General features: G+C 47.0%; 1 protein-coding gene across 1 annotated transcript in view; it reads left to right on the top strand.

Moving 5' to 3' along the window:
- LOC135222000 (trithorax group protein osa-like) overlaps positions 1 to 23,670 on the top strand; it is a gene marked incomplete in the record, with an annotated part of 406,131 nt that overhangs the window by 105,254 nt on the left and 277,207 nt on the right.

Raw genomic sequence — 23,670 nt, 5'->3', positions numbered from 1 at the left:
CCTCTGTGAATCAAATTGCAGACTTCTTTTTATTCTTAAGACAAGAATGTGGCTTAGTCGTTTCGACGATTAAAGGCTATCGTAGTATGTTGGCGAATGTCTTCAGGCACAGGGGCCTCAACTTATCGGAAGATAAGGACCTACAGGACCTTATTAGGTCTTTGATACAACGAAAATGCAGTCTCCTAAGACACCTAGCTGGAATTTGGATGTAGTCCTTCAATTCCTTGGGTCCTCTAGGTTTTGAACCCCCTAATTCAGCCTCATTCAGAGACCTTACCAGGAAGACTCTGTTTTTTGATGGCTCTAGCTTCCGCCAGAAGAGTGAGTGAGCTTCAGGCGATTGATGGTAATGTGGGTTTTAAGGAGGACTCTCTCATATGCTCTTTCCTTCCTGGTTTTCTTGCAAAGAATGAGAACCCATCAAGTCCATGGCCCAAGAACTTTCGAGATTCGTGGGTTATCTTCTTTGGTAGGAGAAGAACCCGAGAGAACTCTTTGCCCAGTGAGAATGGTGAAATACTACCTTAGAAGAAAAGAGCAACTGAAAGCCAACCGAGAGGTCCTGTGGTGTTCAGTAAAAGAGCCTACTCGTCCCATTGTCGAAGAACGCATTGTCCTTCTTCTTGAGAAGCCTCATCAAAGAAGCACACGGATCCTGCAGATAAGAACATCTTAGGCTTCTTAAAGTGAAAGCACACGAAGTAAGAGCCATAGCAACTTCTCTTGCTTTCAACAAGAATATGTCCGTGCGAAATCTGATGGAGACAACATTCTGGAGATGTCAGTCAGTGTTCGCGAACCACTACTTACGTGATGTGAGAATCACTTACGAAAAAATGCTTCGCCTTGGGCCCGTACGTATCTGCGGATTCAGTGCTGGGGCAGGGAGCTGGAACTCATCCTGTTTTAGTAGTATAAATTTTTCCCCCTTGTATTTGTTTTGTTGTTGGTTGCCTTAAAGAGGATTCATGAAGGCATCTCTTTAGGTCGTAATACTAATCTTTAGTAGTTTGGTTAGGTTTGGTCTGATGAGTGTGGCTCCTTGCAGTAGTAGTGGTTAGGACCTGTTAAGATAGGGACGAACTCCCTTAACAAAAAGGATCCGACTTGGATTCTACCACACAAAGGGATCATATATCCCAGTGGTAGATCCGAGAGTCTTTCAGCATCAGGTCACGTCCTAGCTGTAGCTCTCCAGGCAACGCAGACTCAGAGACAGTATCAATGAAGTCTTCTGCCTGAACAGTAAGAACCAAGGTTATTTATATCTACAAACATCAGTTGTTTCTTATCTCTCCTTATTACTTTAGCTGTCTCTTACCCTCCACCAAGGGTGCCAATCAGCTAAGTATATATCTGGCAGGGAAGTTCATGTACAAAAATGATATTGTTAAACTACAATAAAGTTTTGTACATACTTACCTGGCAGATATATACGTCTAATGGCCCACCCAGCCTCCCCTCAGGAGACAGGTGAAAGAAAAAAATCTGGCTGGAGAGATAGATTGGTTCATACGCCCGCCACCCAGCGGCGGGTAAGGTAGACCACCTGACCTACCTGTCGCGTGTGCCGCGAGATTTGAAATTCTGTCGGAACGTCGGAGACTATAGCTAAGTATATATCTGCCAGGTAAGTATGTACAAAACTTTATTGTAGTTTAACATTATCATTTTAGTAGTAAATAACTTCTCTGAACAACGCAGTCACACAAATGTAATTGTCATAGATTATCCTATTGTTGTTTGCGATTGGCAGCGAAGCTTAAAGCATAAAACCATTTTCACCTTATATATTATTGGCATATCTTTGTAATAAAAAGCCTATTCATGGAATAATTCTACTTAAGTGAAATCAACTTTTATCTATGCAAGGCCAGCCAGCTGAAGAAATGTACATAAACACCAGATTAGCGTTCACAGCAACATTATCTTTCTGTATCCTTTCGAAATTTTAAATGGCACTAATGTAATTACCGTAGTAATTACATTAGTGCCATTAGTGCCGTAGTAATAATGTTTAGGACAACATAATGTTCATTTTTCATTAAAAAAATCACATATCATCTTGGCAGTAGATGATAGTTTAGAATTACAGTACATATGCTTTATTGTATTGTTAGGGGTGTGAGGTGGTGATAAAATGTAGACAAAACATTGTTTGTTCATGAAACTTACCTGTCAGATATATTTATAGCTGTATTCTATGAAGTCCGACAGAATTTCAAAACTCCTGGCACACGCAGTGGTCGGCCAGGTGGTTAGTACCCATTCCCGCCGCTGGGAGGCGGGTATCAGGAACCATTCCTGTTTTCTATTCAGATTTTCTCTGTCGCCGGTACTGTAAACACCTGTTTTCAGTACCTCCGTCTTAGGATTTTGAAACTTCATTGCCGCTAAGTATCCTAATTGTCTTTCGATTTATTGACTTGGATTTGTGGCTAGGCATACGCTATCATAGATTGATTAGAATTTGATTGTTCTTTGCATAAGATATCTGAATCTAGTTCGACTAGTTTAAAAGTTTGTTGTCTGCAAGGGGTAAGGTGAGTCTACCGAAACCTTTGGTAGATCCACACTTGTTATGCACGACGTGTACATGTTTCTTTGCTGAAAGATCAATGTAATTAGTGTGATGTTAGACTGATTCCGAAGGAAGACGTATGATTCGTATGTACGCAAATTAGAGCGTGATAGAATCAGGAGGTCTTCCTCCAAGCTGCATCAGTAAACAGAAGTCAGGGTAATGAACCTACTAACCTCCTGTAGACTTTATTTTGCCTAACCCTGTGGTATGGCCTACGGGCGTTGAGGAAGTGTCCGTGAGAGGTAATGCCCTTTCTGTTATGGTGGATTCCATCCGTAATCTTGGAATCTAAAGTGCTCGCTCTCCAATCAGTGTTGTGAGTGTAGTGATGTTGAATTAGTGCCCCTAGTGTTGTGGAGGGGGCGTCAGATTGGCCCTATAACACCTCTAGGTCTAGACCTCTGTCGGACTCCCAGGACAGGGAGTGGGCAAGTCGAAAACCGAAGGAGGGCTACAGGAACTCTCCACCAATCTGGCGTCCCTTCGGCAGGACCTGAAGACGCTTCCCAGGCTGCCAAAGATCGTGCACGCGCACGAATCCTGAAGGATTGCTTCTCGTCCTCCAAGGCGTCCTCCCCGTACAGGGGTTGGAGCTATCGGAAGGACTCGCGCCCTTTAAACAGAAGCTTATAGAGGAGGACTCTTCACGTCCTCTCTCTCTCTTGTCATGCGATTGCAATTGTCGCCTTAACATTTTGACGACTTTCCAACGCCCAGATTGCTCTAGCATTGTTACTGTGAGAAGGAAGAAGGCGTCCCCTCGTTCTTCGTCTTCTCACAAGAATCAGCCCTTCTCGGTTGTCCTCGTTTTCGCCAAGAGAAGGGCAAAGCACAGTACCGCAGGAAGGATTCAAGGCTGTCTGTCAAGTCAGGCAGTCTACTTCTTCTTCTTCTCGCTCGTCGCCCTCTACATCCTCGCACCCAAGAACACACAGGCGTCCTTTTGAGTGCGCTTCTGGAAGTGTCGATGAGCGTGACAAAGACGCAAGATGTCACACAGGCGGCCGTCGTTTTTGTCAAGAGTTGCGACGTCCTTAAGACTAGTCCTGACGACAATCACCGTACATCTGCTTATGACGCTCGCGCGCTTCATGAGCCAGGAAGCCTCTCAAGTTCCTTAAGGCCCGTCTTGAAGACGATCGCAGTACGTCTTCTTATAGTGCTCGCGCACTTCAGGAGCAGCGTGCGGCTCTCCATGACACCTCTCAGGTGGCCTTTCATGCATCAGGACGCTTGGCAAGATCCTCTCGAGATGCCATTCAGAACACTTGGTGTTCTATGCACCAATACGCTCGGCAAGCTCGCGGATGCCTTTTGGAAGACGCGAGTCCACGCACGAGAGCTACCAGGGCGCCGGAGGAAGTTTTGGAAGTGCGGACGTCCTCACGTCGAGCGCGTGAGGACGCTCGGGAAGGTTCGAGTCATAAACATTGAGACGCTCGCCAGGATGCTTTTGAAGACGCGTCCTACGCTCGAGACGCTACCAGGCGCCTCGCGAGGAACTTTGGAAGATGCTCGACGCCTCACGTGAGACGCTCGTGAGGGAACGCTCTGGAAGACTTTCGACGTCATAAACATTGAGACGCTCGCCAGGTGTTTTGAAGACGCTCGAGTCTTACACATCTGGACGCTCGCCAGGACGCTAGCGAGCACGCTTTTGAAGACGCTCGGCGTCCTACATGTCATGATGCTCGGCAGAGCACTTGCCAGGATGTTCTTCAGAACGATAGGCATCCTACGCATCAAGACGTTCGGCAGGATTCCTGCAAGAACGCTCGTCAAGAGGATGCTCTTCAACAGGAACTTAATAAAGATTCGGAGTTGGCGGTGAGGCATACCCGAATTTCTTCTTCGAACCCTCCTTCAGATAGAGGATCCCTTGCTCTCCTCTCTTGCAGTGGGCGTCGTCGAAGAAGAGGAAGGAGCTTGGTCTCGTCAAGATGTCCACTTCACTTTCTACGAAGGGAATGTTCAATAGAATCCATGACTTGATGAACTCCAGAAAAACGCAAGGCAAGACTTCCTTTGTCCTACTTCCAACAAGGTTAAGTGTAATAGCAGGCATCCGATATGAAACGGGAGAGGAAGCTGGTTGGAGAGTTCCTTCCTCTTCCCAGGACGATTTTGTCATCCAGATAGACCATCTGAGAGGGCTGTTCAGGATGATGGATATTTTTAGCTCCTAGATTGGTATTTCGGAGCCCTGGACTTGGAGTCTCGGGGCCCTGACTCTTTTTATCTCTAATAACTATCCAACCTGCATGGATAAGGTAGTCAGGTTGGTTCTGGTGAGCTGGCATCTAGAAAAAGACTCTAGAAAACTTTAAGCAGATTTCGGTGTCATAAAACGCCTCTTCTGCGCTCAGGACTGCGCTGCCGAAGCGGAACATTAGGGTCCTACCTGCCATAAGCCCAGTCTCTGACCAGGAATCCTGTCCCTTCCTCGATTTCTGCGGGAATCGGGAAGACTATATGCTCGAATTCCTGGATTACTTTCTGTCATGTAAGTGGGTTTCCCCCATTAGCAAGATACTAAACGTTTTGTCAAGTGAGTGAGTTTCCCCCATTGACAAGATACTAAACGTTTTGTCAAGTAAGTGGGTAACCCTCCTCATTGACAAAAATAAACTCTTTGTCTCGTTAAATGGGTCAGTTCTCATTGACAAAGATCTCAATAACATTTTATCGCGTAAGCGGATAAGCTCTCATTGACAAGATTCGGAAGAGCTCCCATTCATTGGTCAGAGGCTCGTCCAGGAAAAAGACTTGTAGACTACGTCCATGAAGTCTTATGTCCAATAACATAAGAAGCTTGAGCTGTCCTCTTCGGTCCTCGGTTCTGACTTGAGGATCTCCTTCGACTAATACTAATTTCGTTCTCTTTGCGCAAGAGAACGAAGACAGTCGATTTCCATTCTCTCTTCCTCGTCGAGGAAGAATCTAGTAGAGAATTAGCTGTCCAAGAGACTACAATACTCTACGTATTTTACCTTTGCGTTATATTACTACTGTATGGTTCAAGTCATATATGCATACCATAGTTACCTCTACGGATGGCAACCGAAAGGACTATTATTCTAAGTGCATTTAATCGGTACTCCCTGCAACCTTCCAGGAGTTTCCGGTGTAAGGACAACGCTTAAAGGTATTGTTACGACAACACCAACTCAGCTTCTGTATTTAGCGAATTCTGTTTCGCTTAATATGCCTGCTTGAGAGTTTCCTTCTGCTCGATATAATCACAAAACCTATTCCTTTGTAGAATGGAGTAGCTGGCAACTCGGGCAGAATAGTGCGAGACGGCGAATGTAGGCTGCTGTCACTGTAGATCAACGCAGTACCAGCTAGTTCTCTGCCATGCGCGGTCGGTTAAGTTTCTCTCTCCTGCGCGATTGACTGACTAACCGTATCTCTGCCCTACAATCACGGACTTTAGCCTCGGGTTGAGGGGAATTCTAGCAAGCATGAATGAACATCGCCTTCGTTTTGCTAAGAAATTTTCAACAGAGATATCTCTTAGACCTTTTCGGTGCTGTTTACCGCACTGTAACAGAATTCTGCACGAGTCTACCGCGGCATAGCACTATAATAATGCTCTTCTGCTTATGCAAAGCGCAGCCTTATTAGGGAAGGCCCTTGCCGAGGATGGGGGGCTTAGGGTTCAGTAGCTGGTCCCTGATGCCTGGTGGGAACTACTTTCTTGCTGGGCCTTGGTGCCCAGCTGTTGATCCAACTAAATAAGTCAGCCCTTTTCCTTTTACTAAAACTTTTCTTCCTTCTGCTTCCTCCTTCTATAAGGAACGGATTTTATGTTGATGACTTGGATTGGTTTTGGACTTGATTTGGACTTGTTCATTGGGTTTGATGGAGGGTGAGGATGGTTGGCATGCCCCTCACCCGTAGAATCGAGTACCTAACGTGGTCGAGCGAGGGGAAAGTTTAGATGTCAAACCCTTCTCTTAGTGCTGGGTCTGATCTCGACGGACATCATGACGCCTTAAGCACTGAGGGTGGGGTGTATATCTGGGTGGTACCCCTAGGGCAGCCCTGTATGGGATAACACTGTCCTCTAAATGTGACTCCATGGTGGGTGGGGGGCTACCTGGACGAATCATCAATTGTACGTCTTATGGAGACTAAAACCTTCTGTTGACGACTTGGGCAAGGATAAGGACAAGGAAAATTTTGGCAATTCCTCTATTGTGACTTTGGAGCCTTTTTCAAATGAGCTCCTTGTTACAAATATTTTGTATGTAAAACCAGTCCCTTTAGACTGGAATTATGATACCTTATTTAATGAATTTTGTAAATTTGGGAACGTAAAAGAATTACGGAATAGACTTGGCAAAAATTATGGTCGTTTTGAATTTTGGATATTTTTCAACAACGAATCAGAAGCTCACAGAGCCTACAGAGAGTTTAGGTCAGACTCTATGAGTGTTGGACTTGTAGAGGCGGAAGAGGTCCCTAGGCATCTTGAGATATATAGACCACCAACTGAAACTAAAGATTCAAGTAAAATAAGTAAAACCTCCAGATCACCAGGACCCAGCTAAGTGTTTATTATTACAACACATGGTGAGAGAGGCAACCTCTTCAAGGTGAAAAGGTTGGTAAGCCAGAAGATCGGCAATGTTGGGAGCCCAGAAGTAACTCGCTTTGGGCGTAATAGTTTTTTAGTTCGTGCCAAGACCAATGTTCAATCAGTAATGCTCCTAAATTTAAAGCTTAATCCCGAAGGTATGATAAAAGAGGTAAAACCTCACTATAATTTTAGTTATGCAAAGGGTGTCATCTTCAATGAAGATTTACATGAAATGGACGAAGAGGAAATTTTGGAGATGTGTCCAGACGTGGTTTGGAAGGTTTTCAGGGTGCCCCGCTCGTCTATGATTATTTTAACATTTGTAAGTCCTTTTTTGCCATCTGAAATTGTTCTTGACAATGAAATTATGAAAGTTCGTCCTTATAGACCGAGAGTGCTTCCAGTTGCTTTTAAATGTTTTGTTTTGGCTTTGGACACTCCTCAAATGTTTGCACCAGAAATAAACTTTGTGAATCGTGTGGCAAGCCTGAGCACGAGGAATGTGTTCTGACCGGTAATTTGTGTGAACTGTAAGGGTGACCATCGAGCCCGAGATAAGAAATGCAGTGAATTTAAAAAAGAACAGGAGGCATTACTTAAATCTATTGCTGAACACATCAGTGTGGGACAGGCCAAGAAGCTGTTGGGAAAGAAAACTTATTCAGATGCCTTGAAGGCACAACAGCCGGATATTGCTACTTCTGGTGCCCCTTCTGGTGGTGCTCCCCGAGGGTCCCTAATGGGGTTTCCTATGCCCCCCCTGTTGGGGCTCCCCGTTGACCCCCCTTGGTGGGGTTTCCCCAAGCCCCCTTGGTTGGGGGTTTCCCACGCCCCCTTCTGGGGGTGGGGCTTTCCCCCAAGGCCCCCCTAGTGGGGCTTCTCATGGCCCCTGTGGTGGGGCTCCTCATGTTGTAGAGACTCTGGTCAAGCCAGGGGACCCTGTTGGTTCAAGGGTTCAAGTCAGATCTCAATTTGTTGACGAATTCTCTCTGACAGGGACATTGCCTGACATTGAGCCTTCACCTGATCCTGTCATTACTGTGCACCGTGGAGATGACGGTGAGGAGATAGAGGCCCTCTTTATTCGTCAGAAGAGGGCCCTTTCTCCCTCTTCGCCTCATTCTCGGTCACTCGGCCATCATGGGAAAAATAAAAGCAAAACTGGAAGGGCAAGTGAAGGCCCATCATCTAAAAGATTTATAACACCCAGATCTAGATCAAGTAGTTCTGGTAAAAAACTGATAAGATCTCTCTCACCAGGACTCAGATTCCTAAATTGGTAGAAAATTTTGAGATCCCATCTTCTAAATAATGGCTCTCATGCAATGGAACATCCGTGGCTTTATACCAAATAGAGAGCAAGTTCGGGTTCTGTTTAAGGACATAATCTATCTGCGATGTGTCTACAAGAGACAAAGTTGGGAGAGCACACTCCCAACATGGGTTTTAATTATTCATTTCATAGGTCTCCACCCCTGATAGGTGTACGTGCTCAGGGAGGCACAGGCATCATAGTCCGTACGTCTGTTAATCACAGAGTTGTTCAATTGAACACTGTTGCAGGCTTGTGCAGTTCAAATTTCAATTATAAATGGATCACAATTTGTTCTCTCTACCTTGATCCATCATTGGGAAAATAGATTGCAGGATGCGCAGGGTAATCCCCGTCAGCTAGAATTAACCGATCTACGGACTTTAATAGACCAGCTTCCAAAACCCTTCATTCTGATGGGGGATTTTAATGCCAAGCACACCCTCTGGGAGAGCCAAACTGCGACCTGGTGGGGTTTAATAATAGAAACAGCTGCTTGACTTAAATGACATCACTTTAATGAATGATGATTCCCCTACAAGAACATGATGTTTTCATAATACAGACTCAGCCATTGACCTCACTATCTGCTCTTCGTCTTTGAGGTTAGATTACCAGTGGGGTAGTAGACCAGAGTGATCATGGCAGTGATCATTGGCCCATTCACTTAAAGTTTATGAAAAATATTCCATCTCCATGTTTACCAAAATGGAAGGTAGGGGAGGCTGACTGGGGATTATTCAAAAAAAAATTCTTACTTGAAGTTGGGACCAAGAGAACTAAAAGATTTTCAGAGCCCAACATCTGCTTATGATATTTAATCAGTATAATTGCTGTGTGGTGCCATGCTTTTCTATTCCTTGAACTTCTGGTAAGCCTCGGCATCCTCTAGTACCTTGGTGGAACGATTCATTTGCCTTGAGCCGAAAGATAACTGGAACTTGCTACAAGAGATATCGTAAATTTCCTTGCTTGGTCAATAAAATTATCTATAAAAGAGCTCTTGCTAAGCAAAAGAAAACATTTAAGCAGGCAAAGAGGGAATCTTTTATCAGATATATAAGTGAATTAAAATATGATTCCCCTATGTCGTTTGTCTGGAACAGAATCCGAAAGCTGCAAGGGAAATTTTCTCCACCTCCCTTGCCTATATTGAAAATTGATGGCTTCCTCATATCTGATTCTGGAGAAGTTGCAGAAACCTTTGGTAGGCATTTCTCCAGTATATCTAGTGCCCTACATTACTCTCCTGCATTCAGGAATATTAGGGACGGTACCACGGTTGTTCCTGCTGTTAGTTTAAATTTAGTGTCATATAATCTTCCTTTCACCATGAAAGAATTGGATCATGCAATCTCGTTGTCTTCCCCAATATCTCCTGGGGAAGATGATATACTGTACTCAATGATTTTTAATTTGCCTAGAAGTACAAAAGAATTTCTTTTAGACATTTTAAACAGTTTTTGGCTTTCAGGAACTTCACCAGAGTCTTGGAAGATATCGATTATTGTACCTGTTTTAAAACCTTTTAAAGATTCCTTCCTTCCTAAGAATTATAGGCCAATTGCTCTAACTAGTTGTGTTAGCAAGATTTATGAGAGGATGGTTGAAATGCTCGACTTGTGTGGTAATTTGGATTCAAAGAATCTTTTATCTAATCGGCAGTTTGGCTTTAGAAAAAATAGAAGTACTTCTGACCCTTTGATGTTCCTTACTCGGGAGATACAGAATGCTTTTGCTGTGCAAAACCAGACTGTTGCAGTGTTCTTTGACCTAGAAAAAGCCTACGACACTACCTGGCGAGGGGGTATCCTTTTGCAACTTGTAGAGTGGGGTGTTGTGGGTAATTTTGTTCTATTGTCTGAAAAGATTTTTTTGTCAACGAACGTTACCTGAAAGTAAGAGTGGGCTCTTACATTTCTTTTATGCTTCCCTCAAGAAGAAAGGTTACCTCAGGGAAGCGTCCTTAGTCCCAACACTCTTTATGTAGCTGTCAACGGCCTACTAGATCAAGTTCCCCTGTCGGGGGTGCATGGTCTGTCCTTTGCTGATGATTATGCAATAATCTGTAGCAAGTCTACAGCTGTCGAAGCTTGTCGAAAGATCCAGACTGCTATTAATGCTTCACATTATGGGCCAGTGGCTAAAGGTTTCAAATTTTCACCAGAAAAAACCAAAGCTATACGATTTTGACCCGATTAAGAAGAGTGGAAGAGATCCCTACGCTGTTTTTTTAAATGATTCGATTTTACCTTATTTGAAGATAGCATTAAGTATCTAGGTGTTACATTTGATAAGAAATTAACTTTTACTCATCATGTTAATGAAGTTGTATGTAACGTGAAGGTTCATCTTAATATTCCTAAAGTTGTGTCTAATTTTAATTGGGGGCAGATCGAATCACCCTTTTCAAACATCTAACTCACCTGGTAGTTATATATATAGCTTACGTTCCTGACGTCACGGCAGAATTTCAAAACTCCGCAGGCAAATCGCCGATTGGGTAGTCAGGTGCACCACCTGTGGCCCCTCTACCAGGTACGTAGCACCATACCAACTATTCCTCAGATCTTCCCTGCCGCCGCTACGGTGACATCGTTGGAACTTCGCTCGTTATAGACCCGTCTTTTGCAGTATTATTTGGTGAAGTACACTTTGGCTTTGGCTTTCGCTTGATTGGATTTTGATTTCGTTTCGATATTGTTGGTTTGACCTTTGCTTGTTTTTGATCTCTCTTTTTGATTTCTCATCATGTCTGATTCTGCTTCAAGTTTGAGAATGTGTGTGAAAGGTTGCAAGACTAGACTTGCTAAATCCTCTTTAGATCCTCATTCTATTTGTAGTAAATGCAGAGGAAGTGTGAGATAGGTGATAGATGTGATGAATGTGTGGGCTTGCCTGAGACTGAATGGATTGAATATTACCGCTAGTGCGTAAATTAGAGAAGGATAGGATAAGGAGAGCGAAGAAGACCCTTGTCTCGCTCCTCCATGACAGTCAAGGAATAGATAGTCCTATCCCTCGTAATCCTTATTGATCTCCTCCTGTTGTATTATTACCAAATCCAGTTTTCAGAAACAGGTAAAAGTCCATCATTACAGGACATGATGACGGCCATTCAAGCCCTTGGTCAACGGGTAGAATCCCTGGCACAAGACAGGGATAAATTATGGTCTAATATGAGAGATATTAAAGTGAATAGTGAAATTAGTGCAAGTGCAGTGGAGGGTGCGGCGCTCGGACTTGTCGTGCTCCTAGTCCTAGACCTCATTCCAAGCTCACCAACCCTGTGAGAAGGAAAGTCGACCGACGACGAAGGGAGGCGAGAGGTTTTAGCTCCCGAGCGGTGTCGTCCCCTCGAGCGTACCTGTAGACGATCCCCAGGACGCTCACCCTCGCTATAGGAAAGGCGAGGTTAAAGTGTTTCTTCGTCTTCTGACGACGCAGTACCCAGACAGGGCTGGCGTCAGACTCTAAATCCAGACCCATTAAAAGGAAATCCCAGGACGCCGAGCGTCTTGATACTGGACGCCAGGACGATATACGTCAAGAGCGTCCAGGATGTAGTCATTGGAGCAGCCCCGAGCGCTTCCCTTCAGGTTCCGATATTTGCTCTCCTACCAAATTAAGACGTAAGACGTCGCACAGGCGACCATCGTCTTTGTAGGAGGCAAGGAAATATTGGAAAGGGGGAAACCTTCGGTGCAAACTGCAACTCCGGATCGTTTCTCTTTCGATTCCGATGCTTGCTCTCCTGACCAAATCAAGACGCATGATGTCGCACAAGCGGCCGTCGTCTTGTGGCAGGAAGTAAGGAAGGATCGGACGAAGGGAGACTTTCGGTGCGTGCTACAACTCCTGTTCGCTTCCCTTTCGTCTCCGATGTTTTGCTCTCCTACCAATATAAGACGTAAGATACCGCACAGGCGGCCGTCGTCTTTGGTAGGAGTAAAGGAAGCATCGGACGATTGGATGCCTTCAGTGCATGCTCCTGCTCCTCCTTCGGATTGGCGTTCTTCAGGCCTTTCATCTCAAGACGAACAGAATGAAGAGAGAGAGATTGACTTTGCAACTTCTCTAGTCTGTTCCCAGCAGACAAGAAGCTCCACAGTTTTCCGTTACTGCAAGATTTTAAGCAGAAACTCTCCTCTCTTATGCAGTCATATCACCTGCTACTCTTACTGTTAAACGCCAGGACGAAAAACGTTTTAAAGCACGACGACAGGACGAAAAACGTCTTGAAAACAAGACGCCAGGATGAAAAACATCTTGAAGCAAGACAGCAGGACGATAAGCGTCTTGAAGCAAGACGCAGGACGAGGAAGTCTTGAAGGAAGACACAAAGGAAGAAAAACTCTTGAAGGCAAGACACCAGGACGAAAAACGTCTTGAAGCAAGCGAGGACGAAAAAATCTTGAAGCAAGACGCCAAGGACGAAAAACGTCTTGAAGCAAGACGCCAGGACGAAAAACGTCTGACAAGCAATGGACGCCCAGGACGAAAATCCGTTCATGAGACAGGACGCCAGGGACACCAGGCATCAAGGGTACTGGACGACAAGGACTCCCAGGCATCAAAGAAACTGGGACAGTCAGGATTGCACAAACGCAACATGACAATCGCTACATCAGTTGTGTATCAATCAGAAGAACAAAGGGGGAATGAAAAGAACATCCCCCATTCTCCTTTGATTCAGATGCCAAGTCGTTTACGAGGGAAGAAATACTCAAAAAACAGGATCTACAACCTTCAGCCAGAATCTTAAAAAGCTTATGAAAGTTTTTGCGGAAACTTTTTCCAGAAAGTTTTGTGCAGCTGCCCCTCGTTCTCCATCCTTCAGAGTTCAACTTTAGGGAATGGACTTCTAAGAAAGCCAGACTTTACGAACGAAGAGGTATTTGATCGCGCTCTTCCGAAAAGAGCCTTGAAATTGAAATTAATTGAAGGACAATGGATGGACTCTTAAGAAAGACCAGGGAAAAACAGCCTTCTTTTCATTTCCTCACCGGAGCCAGATTAGCTTCCAGATCCAGCAATTCTGGTACGGACACTGGAGGAAAGTCCTAGGGTTTGGGAGTGCCAGCTTCTTTTCCATGGGGGACTTCTCTTAGTCCTGTTGGACTCTTTCTCGTCGGAAGGGCGGAAATGGGGAAGACCAAAAGTGTTTTGGTCTTCCTCTGAAATGGACCACTCCCCTCAAACGGGATTTTTAGAAGCCATTAGAAGTCTTTAACTTCCTAGACTGGACTCTGGGTTCGTTGGAGAAAGAAAAATTGAAAACTTTTGAAGTCCTACCAAAAACGGAAGGAAACTCGTCTTCACCCTTATGTCAATGCATTGACAAAGCGCTTACGAGGACGGGTTCGAAACGGAGACTCAGGCAGCACCTTTCTACAGCTGGAATCTTGAAGAAAAGGGCCCAATTTTGTTCTTTTCTTTCGAGCGGGAGTAACCGCTCAACTCCAGAGAGCGGAACTGCTTTTCGCTCCCCTTTAGACTCAATCTTTTTGCCGCAGAGTTTACATAAAGAAGGTAAAAGAACCTTTCCAGCTCTGACTCAAAAAAAAGCGACACAAGATCTGATTGGACTAAAGCCAGCAAGGAGAGTTGTTCCGTTCCAAGTTTTGCAGGACAAAAGGAAAAGAAAAGGCAAAACTTAAAGAAACCAACTCCTCTACCAACGTAGTTCTTTCGGCCCTTTTCGAGGTAGAATTCCCTTCAGGAGAGGGAAATGCAAGACCTGTTACAAAAAACTCCAAGGAAAAGAGGCTTCAGAGGAGGAAGTAATAAAAGTCTGACAAACGTTCTTCTTCAGACAGTGGTAGGGAGCCAGACTCCAAAAATTTCTGGCAAACATGGGAGAAAAAGGGAGCAGATCCTTGGTCTCATTCAGCTTCTCAAAGAAAGGGAGAAACCCAAGGATCCCTTTCTGGAAAAAACCCCCCCTTAGCAGAAAGACCGATCGATCTGTCAGCCAAGTACTGAGAGGAGTCCAAGGACCTTCTAGCGGATACAACAAGAGGTTTCTATTGCTAAGTTCAGAAGGAAGCAACAGGAAAAGAGTTCAGAACCTGGGAATCTCCGGGCTTTACAGAATCGATTATTTCCTGGTCCCCAAGAACTCGGGAGGGGATGGAGACCGATTTTGGGAAGTGAGGTTCACCTGAATTTTCGCGGGAAGAAAACAAAAAGCACTAATTGGAGACAACGAAATCAGTTCTTGCCTGCAGTCAGACGAGACGGGACTGGATGGATTTAGTTTGGATCTCCCAGGGATGCTTACTTTTCACGTTACACCCGATCCACCCAAAAACTCCAGAAAGTAACCTAACGATTTGGTTTTACAAGACAGGAAACATTTCAATTCCGAGCTCTTTTGTTTCGGTCTAAATACCCGCAACCTCCAAAATTTTCACAAAAATTAATGAGCCAAAGTTAGCAGGCAATGCTTACACAAGAAAACGCATCAGAGCCTCATTGTATCTAGGAACGATTGGGCTCCCTCAGAGCCCATTCCTACGCCAACTGTCTTGGACGGATCTTTCAGAAAAAACAATTCGATTCATTCAGAAAGACCTAGGCCTTCTTTGATAAACCAACCAGAAAATCCCAAACCTGATACCAATACCAGGAAAATCTTGGTACTTGGGGATGGAGGATTCAGAGTCAGGTTTGGTTTTCGGGCTTTTCGTCCACATTGAGAACGGAACAAGCTTTAAGAGCAAAATAAGCAAATTCCTAAAGAAAGAAACAGACAAGTGCTCTGCGAAGGGAATAGGCATGAGTCTGCTGGGGACCTTTCCATTTCCCGCTTAGAACAGAACAGTTTGTCTCCTTGGGAAGGACTGAACCTACGCCCTCTGACAGTTTCATCTAAATCAGCATTGCGGGACAAGAAGAAGACCACTAGAAGTCAATGTGTATTCCTGTTTTCGAAACGACCATGAAACCACTATCTACAGTGGTGAGGAACGATCCCGTCAAGCTCCAGGAAGGCCTCTCACCTAGAGCAGAGGAACCCAGGACCTAGTGCGTTTTACCGAACGACCTCGGACTTCGGGTCTGGGGTGGGGAGCAACACTGGGGATAAGGTTAGAAGTCTCCGGGCACTTTGGAAACCAAGGAGCAAGTAAAGTTCCACATCAATCTGGAAAGAATTGATTTGCAGTTTTCCTAGCTCTCCAAGGACAATTAATTGAGAGGGACGGTAGTCCGGAACAAAGTGGTACAGGTCAACTCGACAACACAACGGCGTTGGCCATACATCAGCAAAACAAGGCGTGGGGATCTCACTCAGTCTATTCTATACCAGAGCAGCAAGAGAACTTGATCCTCTGGGACAAAAGGAAAAAAACGTTGATTCTGGCGGAACACAGGCTTCCATTCAGGGAGAAAAGAACTTGTGAGAGCCAGACAAATTCCTGAGCCAGAAAACATCAAGTCTTGACCAAACCAGAACGGGGACTCCTCCATCAGGAAGTTTGCAAGGAAGTCACTTATGGCGAATCTGGGGGCGCCCTTGCACTAGATCTCTTTGCAACAGCGCAGACAAGACGGATGGGAAGACCTTTACGTTTCTTCCAGTCCCAGGACCCCGAAGGACAATCCACATAGATGGTTCCTTCCTGAATTGGACAACATCCTAGACGTGTACGCCTTTACCCCATTCAAAAGTGGTACACAGAGTGTTTACAAAAGTTTGTGGCTCACGAAGGAAAACCAGGGAATGAACTCTAAGTGGCCACCCTTTGGACTGGGCGACAAGAGAATGGTTCACAGAGGTACTGGCAATGGATGGTGGGACAAACCCAAGAAAGCCTTCCGTTAAGAGTAGATCTATACTCAAACCAGCCCCACTTGGAAAGGTATCACCAAAACCAAACCACCAAGCTCTTTCAGCTAACTGCCTTCCAGACTATCGAAAAACTTCACAAGAGCTAGAGGATTTTCGAGGGAGGCAGCGAGTGCAATTGCAAGAAAGCAAGGAGGTCTTCAACCATTAGAAGGTATACCAATCGAAGTGGGAGGACTTTTTTAGAGGAGGTTGGGCAGGGGACAACTCTATTTCCTTCCCTTCCAGTACCTCTTGGAGGACTTCAGATAGCAGGAATTTTCTGCGATACCGTCAAGCAAGGAGTAACGTTTAACTTTTCTGCTTCTACTATCAAGGTATTAGGGAGCTTACTTGCAGCAGCTGTCTTCAGGCATAGAAACCTTTATTAAATCTATTGATGAATAAAGGATCTACAAGACTTCTTAGATTCCTTCGAGGGACAACTAAGGAAAGAATACAATCCTCCCAACATCTTGGAATTTGGATGTAGTCCTCAAGTTTCTCATGAGTTGACAGGTTCGAAACAAACCCTTACAGGAAAAAACATCCCTTAAGGACTCAACCATGGAAAAACTCTCTTTCCTTGATTAGCCTTAGCAACAGCAAAAGAGGTGGGTCCCCCTCCCTACCCACCTTCGCCGCCTTCTAAATCCCCCAGCCCCCCCTTCGCCCCCCTTCCACGCAGCGAAATCCAAAATGCCTCAGCAAAACTGATAGGTTTCAGGACAGGGCAAAGCCAATATGCTCGCTTACAAGTTGGGATTCCATAGCCAAATAAAAAAACGAAACGCCCCTCCCCTTCCAACCCTGGCCCAAGTCATTCGCAAATTCCGAACCTCCCTCGGATTCTCACGGGTGAGGAAACGTAGAGAGAGTTCTTTGTCCGGGTAAGGTCTATGAGGCATTAACTTGGGACGAGAACGAGACAAATACGTGGCACTTCAGAAGGGCTTGGTGTCTTCACTTCGGTCAAGAAACCCTCTCTGCAAATGTCGAAGAATGGCGCTATCCTTTTTTTATAAGGCCAATTAATTACTAGGGAAGAGCATTCAAGCATGTACTGAAGGCAGATATGAACGCTACTTAAGTTAAGGGAATCCTACGAGGTTAGAGCTGTAGCCAACCTCGGTAGCAATTTAAAACAAAAATAGATCTCTTCAGAATATCCTGGGACGCAACACAAACCTGGAGGTAGCCAAGTCAGTTTTTGCGTAGCACGTATCTTACGCAAGTGCCAAACTTAAATTTGTCATGGAAGACTGCTCACACACTGGGTCCGGCACTAAGGCCTCTTATTTTGTTATGAATAGAATGGCAATGAAAGTGTTGATTCGCAATGCAGTTTTCTTTTCATTTTATTATTAATTGGAATAATTCAAATTTTAAATTTTGGATTCAATTTCCGCTCTTACCCAGGGAATTAATCCTTACGAGTTTATTGCTGTTTGAAAGTGAAATCGCAAGTGCAGTTATTGTTCATTTTCATATATAATTAAATGATAAGCATCCATATTATTATGGATCAAGGGTTTCCGCTCTTACACCCGGGAATTGATCTTTCCCCCTTTAAGTTCTATGAAGGTGGGAATCGCAAGTGCAGTAATTCTGTTTCATTTCTTTTCATATTACTTTGCAATGCTGTGCCGGGGGAGGGAAGCGAAGGTCTGACCCAGGAAGTCGTCGGAAAGCTCTTACACCGCGGACTCCCTTGGTATCCGATTTCATTTCAGTCTTCTTTCCTGCACCCCCGCCGCAGCTTCCTCGTATTTTGTATTTGGGGTCGGGGTCCTTCCGTTCCGGGGTTCGGGGCATGGGGTCTATTGTTCTCCCACCCCCCCCTTGCGTGAGGGGAACCCCTCATTACTAATCTTGTACTGTGCTACCGCAGGTGCTACAATCCGTGGGAGACGACCTTGGACAAAGGTATGGGCCCATCTGCGGCCTGCAGGGAGTGCCATAGCATCCATCGATCTTGCTGCCAGCGTCTAGCGAGGTCTGGGGCGGTTGGGACCTTGGAGAGGTCTCCACTACAAAACCTTCACGGCCCGGATTATGATTGCTTCCCCCCGCTGGGTCTTACACTCCCCATGCTGTGTCTGGTTGACGCCGGTCCTGCCGGCTTCTAGGGCCGGGCCGGGGGGGGGGGCAGGTCGAGGGCCGTACCGAGGAGGGGTTTATGCCGCCGCCGCCTCTGTTTTCTTTTTTCGTGTTGCCTGGCCCCAAGGACTTCCGCTGTTCCTAGCAGCTCGACCCCTGGGACCCGGCCGCCAGTAAACCAGGTTCCCGCTGGCTGCCGATGATTTACTAGAGGCGATGGCTGGCCTCCGGCCAGCTACCTGGTCGCTGAGTGTGGGTTCCCGCATACTGGCGTTCGGATGTCCCTTATGTGTTTACCGCCTGCCGCTGTTACCTGCCGCTCCTGAGCTGGATTGATGCTTCCATGTAGCTCCTGCGGTTTTCCTGCGCCTGTCACCATGTATGGTCCTATGCCCATGGTGTGTCTTCCCAAGTCCAGGTGCCTTCCGGACAGGTGCAGTCGGGCCGTGTTGCTTCGCGGCCAACAGCGGACCCGACTCTGGCCTGGGATGGAGGACCCTGACGACTGTTCCTGAGTGAGCTGGACGCGAAGAAGAGGGAAAGGTGTCATCTTCATCTTCGTCTGCTGATGCCTCTTCCCCTTCGGACTGCTATAAGGCCCAATAAGCCGAAGAAGAAGAAAGGAAAGCTGCCTTCCTTCCCCCCCTAAGAAGTCTTCCCCTTCGACTTCTAAGGCCCAATAAAGCCGCAAAAGAAGAAGAAGAGGAAGGCTGCCTCTCCTTCCCCCCTAAGAAGTCTCCTTCGGGAACTTCTAAGGGCCCGTCCCACCTCGGTGGGACGGGGGGTCCTTCTGCTGGTCCTCGTGCTCCTTGGGCGAGCGGGGCCCGTCTCCCCTTCCGTAAGGAAGAGATAGACGGGGACCAGAGGAGTATCGGTTAGCTCTGGTACTTCCTCGCCTAGTGCTAGCGGCGATGCCGCTACGCCAGGTTCCGGCTCGGTCTCTCGTTCGCGGGAGATCCCGAGTGTACGCTCTCCCTCGGGAGACCGTGCAGCCAAAGTTTCGGCGCCAGAGTTCGCTCGGCGCCAAGACCACGGCACGGAGCAGAAGGCTGGCAGAGAACCGCTCAGGTGACTCTCGCCAGGCCAGCGGTTGCTCTCGCAGCGACCCGCTGGTAACCAAGTTTCCTAAGAAGACTCCCTTCGGGAACTTCGAAGGGCTCGTCACATCCCGGTGTGACGGGGGGGTTCTTCTGCTGGTCCTCCTGTTCCTTCGGGAACGAGGCCCGTCTCCCCTTCTGAGAAGAAGAAGAAGACGGGGACCAAGGGTTGTCGACAATGCTATCTTGTGCTGGCTACCGCCTGGTACACCCTCGCCTGGTCTTGGCAGCTCTGTCTGCTAAGCCAGGTACCGGCTCGGTTTCTCGTCCGCGTAGAAGTTTCCGAGTGTACGGTCTCCTTCGGGTGACCGTGCAGCCAAAGTTAAGACGCCTGAGTTCGCTCAGCGTCATGACCGCAGGCACGGAGCAGAAGACTGTCGAGAGCCGCTCAGGTGACTCTCGCCAGGTCAGCGGCCGCTCTCGCAGCGACCAGCCGGTATCCTCGTGGACGTGACGGTCTCTGACCGGCCACGGGTTGAGGCTGGGAAAGAGGTTCCCCCAGGTCCCCTCGACCGACGGTTACCAGCCTCGGCTGGTACCAGCGGTTTGACGTGCCGCGAGGATGCTCACCGGTCTCACCGCGAAAGTGAGCTCTGCAGGTCACTGACCGCCGCTCCCACAGGGACCACCGGGCGGATACGATGACCAGCAGCAGCTTATCGTTCTAGACGCACGTGGGGACCGGGGTCCCGAACCGCTGATCAAGTCGAGCCGCTCGCCACAGGTGAGCGGCACGGCCAGGCCTGCAGATCGATCCCCACCGCGGGTTGGTGATCGGCTGCAGCCCCCCACGTACGCTGGGTCCTGCCAGCGAGCGGGGGGGGGGAGCGTCAGGTCTGTCTCTCCACTACCTTCAACTTCCTCGGGCTACACCGGGAAGAGCGAGGTAGCTAGGAGTGATCGTGAGAGGTGCGCGCTCACGATCCCGTCACGACGCCGCACGTGCCACGTATGGTCTTAGGACCAACCAGGACGTACGCGCAAGTGATGGAGGCGGACCGTCAGGAGGGGGTAGCGGTTAGCTCAGTTCTGTCTCTCCGATACCTTCAACTTCCTCGGCATACGCCAGGAAGAGCGAGGTATATAGGAGTTGATCGTGAGAGATGCGCCGCTCACGATCCCGTCACGACGCCGCACGTGCCAGGTATGGTCTTAGGACCAGCCATCGCGTTACGCGCAAGTGATTGGAGGCAACCGTCAGGGATCTGTTGCTGGTCCTTCTTCTGAAGGAGGAGGGTCTTGGGAGCTGCTCTTGTTGGAGGGGACTGGATGGTCTACTCCTCAAGACGCTGTAACTTCCGAGATTCAGAGTAACTTGCCCAGGTTATTGCACTGATTCGTCAGCACAACGACCTGGGGGAAGGATCGACCGCTCCCACCAGCAGAGCCATGTCTCGCTCGAGTCGTTTTGGGGCCCGAGAGGGAACCCAAAACCGACGGTGGGTTACCGCGATCGGAGCTTGCCGATTCTGTCTTGAACCAGAGTCTCTCGTCTCCGGACAAGAAGGCTCTCAGTTCTGGCGGTCGATCAAGCTACTTCCACCTCCTCTACTGCGGACAGCGGCGTTTCTACGTGTCTTCGGACACCGTATTTAAATACTCCTTCGGTCCTCCTGAGAGGTTTCGACCTCGACGAGGACTGGAATGAGTCGGAGGACGGTATCGGCTCTCTCCTGTCAGGTGTCGATCAGCCCCACCCAGACGACGTTCACAGTGGCGGCAGACCCTTACCTACAGTGAGAGTTCGTAACCCTCCTCGGGAAAACGTTTTCTCCTGACGATACGTTTTCCCAGACTCTGAGAGGCCATCGCCGCAAGGCGATGGCTGATCCTACTCTTCTCCAACTGCTAGTTCCACTGGGAAGGCGAGCGAGTCCAATTCCTAATTCCATCCCCCATTCTCTCCTTACGGCTACGAGGGAAAGGGGAGGGATCCTACAGAGATTTCTCTGTAGGATTCCACGGGGACTGCGCTACCGGGGGGACCTTCGGTCCTACCTGACGTAAGCCCCGGTCGTTGAGGAGGGATCCTGCCCCATTATCGATTTCTATGGGAATCGAATCGAGGACCACCAGCCGATATCGTTTGACGAATTCGGTGGGGGTTTCGCAGACTGCTTAGAATCTACGGAATTTCTAGCGCATTCAGAGTGTTAGAGTTTCTTACGATCTCCAAACACTTAGGCGAGACCACGGTCCAAAGTGAGCGAGACGAGAAAAAATCCCCGATATGTTACACGATAATCGGGAACCTCGCCTATGCTCGAATTCCTGGAATTTATAGCAATACGAAGAAGACTGCTGCTGAAAGAAGACTATCTCACAGTAGGCGACCAACCTCGAATAGAGAAGAACGGACAGGAATATCCAGTTTGGCTTGAACTATCGTCTTAGTATTCTGTTCACCATTGAAGCTTCCTTCGAGGAAGACTTCTTCAACTCTCTTTGATAGAGACCGAAGGTGGTCGATCTCCAATCCTTTATTTTGTTTTCTTGAAGGAAAAGAACTTTAGGATGGAGATCGTTGTTCAGAATCCTACAAATATACTACGTATATTAACTCGCGACATGATTATTTGCTAAGCAGTTGAATTGTCCGAGGGGTAGGCGCATATCCTGGTTATTCTACGGATTGCGACTTAGACGAAAAGTATTCTAATTGAAAACTGCAACTCGGGTTGCCTGCAACCTCCCAGGAGTTTCCAGTTTCAATTTTATATACTTATGGTGTTGTCACAACAACACCATTTAAGCTTTTATATTTACCGAAATTCGTTTCGCATAAATATAATTGCTCGAGCATATCTTTTTATGCTCGGTGGTTCTAGCCGAACGCATTCCTTCGTGGAAAGGATTATTGTTGGCAACTCAGGATGACGAGTCAGCGACAGCTACTGCGTATTGAATTGCCCGAGGCATTTCAGTACCAGCTGCCGCTTTGAGATGGACGGTTGGTTATGTCTTTCTCACCTGCTTTGATTGAATACCAACGTATCTCTTGCCCAACAATCACGGACTTAAGTCTCTGATAACGGGGATTCTCGCATACATGAATGACCATCTACTGCTGTGACGCTAGTATCATCGTCTTCGGTATTGCGAGAATTTTAAACAGAGATATCTATTCGACTCTCATCTTTCTGTTTACCGCACGGTAACAGAATTCTGTAATAGTCTCTTGCTGCATCGTATCTCGATAATGCGAATGATTTTTGCGGAATCTGAGTTTGTCCTCAAAATATCTTGTATTTGGAGGTGTGCAATTGTTTATTGTTCCACCACCCCGGATTAGCAGATGTATTGAAAGACATCGCCTACTCCCACACCTTGCCAGCTCTACTTCCAAACGTTCAGCCCATGAGAAGCAGTTCTTCAGGCGGCTCTCCCCTGTGTTTCATTACTGAAGAACGCCCGCTTTCACTGCACACGGACAGCAATGAAATGGCGGTTAGCGTTTTCAGTCATTTGTAAGCACAGGTTTAGAATCTTGAGATTCCTTCTCTCGATTCAGCTGGAGGACGTAGGTTGCATTCATTTGCCTACCTTCGTCTTCAACGTCACATAGTGTTGTTTCTCCTTAAGCTGAGATTCAACGTCTATGAGATTTTCTTTTTTGCCATCAGGGACCTCGGTCTTTTGAAGGCAATTGACTTTCGCCTTTTGAGCTTATGCATTAAGAGAATCATCGCCGCGCCGTCTGGCATCGGTGACTAACAAATATTTTATTTGTTTGGTCTCTCAGCATAACTTTAAAGGGCGAAGGTCACGTGACTTACCCGGATGCTTGGACAATTGCCTCTACTGATTCCGAACCAGTCAGTCGGCAGCTGTCAGAGCGCCCGAGTCAGTTACGAACTATGCTGTGGGACTTAGTTCGGTTGTTCCAGAGCAATCATTACTCGTCTTAATAGCTTGCAGTATGAGTACTGTACATAACAAAGTTGAGAAGAGGGATAGGTCATACGACTATCCCCTCTTTTCGTCTTAGGTAACTGCATGACTTCTCTTGAGAAGTCAAGCACAAAGGGATGGGGATTTGTGACGCTCGATTTCGTACCGATCTTCGTAGCGAAGACTCAGAAACCCTTCGGTAACTGACGATTGGTTCGAGTCCTTCACAATACCCTCCCTAATGGACTTCACCGCCTCCGATACGAA

Source organism: Macrobrachium nipponense, chromosome 3 (genome assembly GCF_015104395.2).
Source record: "Macrobrachium nipponense isolate FS-2020 chromosome 3, ASM1510439v2, whole genome shotgun sequence".
Lineage (NCBI taxonomy): Eukaryota > Metazoa > Arthropoda > Malacostraca > Decapoda > Palaemonidae > Macrobrachium > Macrobrachium nipponense.
This window is presented reverse-complemented; position numbering and strand designations above follow the sequence as displayed.